The 3,630-nt window shown below is 41.3% G+C and overlaps 1 pseudogene; it reads right to left on the reverse strand.

Annotated features, from left to right (window-relative positions):
- Nucleotides 1-374: 374 nt before the first annotated feature.
- Nucleotides 375-1,318, reverse strand: LOC130911261 (odorant receptor 131-2-like; annotated as a pseudogene).
- Nucleotides 1,319-3,630: the final 2,312 nt, after the last annotated feature.

Consider the following 3,630-nt stretch of genomic DNA (forward strand, 5'->3'; position numbering starts at 1 on the left):
TAAATGTACACTTTGTAGACTAACACATGTAATTCTTCAAGTCTGCTATTCTAAGTACATGAGAACAAAGTAGTTTGAAAACATGTCATTACAAATATAAAATAGGGTCACGTGAAACATTTTGCATCACACTAGAGCCTTTTTCTTCCTACAAGTCAGTGTCACAAATCACTGAAATTCTGTAACTGTTTGTTTTATGTGTATTACAATAGATTTGTACAGACACGTCCTGTATTCAGCCTATGAACACTAATGACAAATAAATGTGATGACAAACGGTAGACCTTGCACATGTGGTCTAAATGTTTGTCTAAGTTGAATGCTGTAGCGTTTTTAAAGTTTGAATGCAGAGGCAGAAGGATCGAATAATATTCTCAGGACACAACAGCTTTGAATGGCCCTTTGAAGCGACAGCAGAACAGATAGAAGAGTGCAATTCTAAGGCTTTGATCTCTCAGCCCATAGACGAGTGAACTCAGAGATCTGGGCAATAAGAAAAAGCACACAAACAAAAAGATCTGCATTTGGTTAAAAGCCACCCAGTTCAACAAAGATGAAAGAATTATGAGGATGTTGGAGTAGATCACTGACAAAAGGCTGAAGCTTAGCTGCACCAGGTGCAGCAGCAATGTACTTTTTATTTACGCACAGACACTTTGTCCGTGGCTGCCGATCTGGCTGCTATGACTATACCAATGTAGCTGGAAATGTTGGCCAGGCCTGCAAAGAAGAACACCAAACCAGAGTAGGTATTGTGGTAAATTTCGGAAAAGGGGAGGAGGAACAGAGCGATGTAACGGCATGGCTGTGTCATTTGCATACTCTCCAGCTGTTCAAAAGGAAACATCAAAATTAATAGGTTTTGAATGAGAACAATTTTAAAACACACGAGCCACATTCCAAGCATGGCCCTCACTGTGTTCCCTCTGGTCATGATGGAGGCGTGTCTGAGAGGGTGGCACACAGCCACATATCTCTCCAGCGACATAGCTACCAGCACCAAAGGAGAAATCCTACTGAAGAGATTAGTGAGAAGGACCAGTACACCGCACGCAGGATACGTGAGGGTGATGCGAAAGGAGGTCAAACAATACATCAGCTGAGAGACGACCAGTTGCAGCATGTCTCCGAGCAGCAGGTTATACAGCAGGATGTAGCGCGATGTCTCCCGAAACATACATTTGTTCCTCAAAGTGAACAACATGATACCATTGAGAAATAGTAAAATCAAGCAGATGAAGGTAGTCAAGGTGGCAGACACTATTCGTTCCGCAAGGCTTAACCTTGAGGTAACATTGGCCAGTGAATTACCTTGCATGAATGTTAGCGATACAACGAGAAAGAAAACAAACAGTGACGCTGGAAACGTTGAGTCTGATTGAATTCTCATCGCACGTTTTATAGGTTTCCATGCTCCATTTTGATGCATTGCGTAACTATGCAACACTATCGCTGCAATGTAACCGCCTCTTACAGGTGTCACACTGGAACATACGAGCATCATAATGAGTACCAAAAAAATGGCAGGAAATGCCTTTAACCCTTTCAGGAACCATGGTCCGCACAGTGGACAGCAACTCAAAGGTTGACACTTAAGACCATTAAAGTGTACATGACATGACAAATGAAATCTTAAATAGCATTATTATTGGAATAAAAATCATACTTTGAGACGATTCGACTACATACAGTGGCATGAAAAAGTACCTGAACCTTTTGCAATTTCTCATTTCTGCATAAAATCACCATCAAATGTGAACTGATGTTTGTCAAAATCACACAGATGAAAGAGCAGTGTCTCTTATCTAAAACCACCCAAACATTTATAGGTTTTCATACTTTAATGAGGATAATATGCAAACAATAACAGGAGGGGGAAAAAATAACTCAGTGAACCATCACATTTAATATTTTGTGACCACCTTTTGGCAGCAATAACTTCAACCAGATGCTTCCTGTAGCTGCAGATCAGTCTGGTACATCGATCAGGACTAGGTAATCTTGGCCCATTCTTCTCGACAAAACTGCTTTAGTTCAGTCAGATTCCTGGGATGTCTGACATGAATCGCTGTCTTTAGGTCATGCCACAGCATCTCAATGGGGTTTAAGTCTGGACTTTGACTTGGCCACTGCAGAACATTCTTTTTTTTTTTTTTGTAATACCATTCAGAAGTTGATTTACTTCTGTGTTTTGGATCATTGTCTTGTTGCAGCATCCATCCTCTTTTCAGCTTACACTGTCCGACAGACTGCCTCAGGTTTTCCTGCAAAATATCCTGCTAAACTTTTGAATTCATTCTTCCATTAATGATTGCAAGTTGTCCAGGCCCTGAGGCAACAAAACGGCACCAAATCATGATGCTCTCCCCTGCCGTGCTTTGTGGTGGGGATGAGGTGTTGATGCCGGTGAGTGGTTCTATTTAAAAAAAAAAATTTTTAAGTAAATGCTTTTAACCCTTCCAGGGACAGTAGTCAGTTTAGTGGAGAGTAATTCAAAAGCTGACACCTCAGACCATTAACTCTTAATAGAGCAAGTGACTATTTTTGGTCGTTAAAGAACACATGAGCATCCTGATGAATACAAAAAAAAAAAAAAAAGAAAGTAAATACTAGAGGTGTGCGAAATTTCCGACTCGATCCGGCCGTGCAAGATTTGAGAACGATTCACAAACATTCAAATTCCGATTCTTGAAATATGTCAAGTAAAGCGGAACTAAAACACAGTCAACGCGGTCTTCGGGACGCAATGAGGAACAGACCGAGAGTAAACATCATGCTAGTCACTACTCGGGTAATGACAATGCTCAATTCATGGCTGTGGCTCAACTCATGCCGCTAGATAATAAAAAAATAAACAATAATACTTGACAGCCGCTACAAACTACGTCTACATAACGCTATGGTAGATACAATGGGGCAAATAACCACGAATTGTGCAAGTTTCCCCACTTGAAAATATTAGAGGCCTGTAATTGTCAACATGGGTAAACCTCAACCATGAGAGACAGAATGTGGAAAAACCCCCAGAAAATCACGTTGTTTGATTTTTAAAGAATTTATTTGCAAATCATGGTGGAAAATAAGTATTTGGTCAATACTAAAAGTTCATCACAATACTTTGTTATGTACCCTTTGTTGGCAATAACGGAGGCCAAACGTTTTCTGTAACTCTTCAAAAGCTTTTCACACACTGTTGCTGGTATTTTGGCCCATTCCTCCATGCAGATCTCCTCTAGAGCAGTGATGTTTTGGGGCTGTCGTTGGGCAAGACGGACTTTCAATTCCCTCCACAGATTTTCTATGGGGTTGAGATCTGGAGACTGGCTAGGCCACTCCAGGACCTTGAAATGCATCTTACGAAGCCACTCCTTTGTTGCCCTGGCTGTGTGTTTGGGATCATCGACGTCACATCTTCAATGCCCTTGCTGACGGAAGGAGATTTTCACTCAAAATCTCTCGATACATGGCCCCATTAATTCTTTCCTTTACACAGATCAGTCGTCCTGGTCCCTTTGCAGAAAAACAGCCCCATAGCATGATGTTTCCACCCCCATGCTTCACAGTGGGTATGGTGTTCTTCGGATGCAATTCAGTATTCTTTCTCCTCCAAACACGAGAACCGATGTTTCT

Source organism: Corythoichthys intestinalis, unplaced genomic scaffold, assembly GCF_030265065.1.
Source record: "Corythoichthys intestinalis isolate RoL2023-P3 unplaced genomic scaffold, ASM3026506v1 HiC_scaffold_23, whole genome shotgun sequence".
Classification (NCBI taxonomy): domain Eukaryota; kingdom Metazoa; phylum Chordata; class Actinopteri; order Syngnathiformes; family Syngnathidae; genus Corythoichthys; species Corythoichthys intestinalis.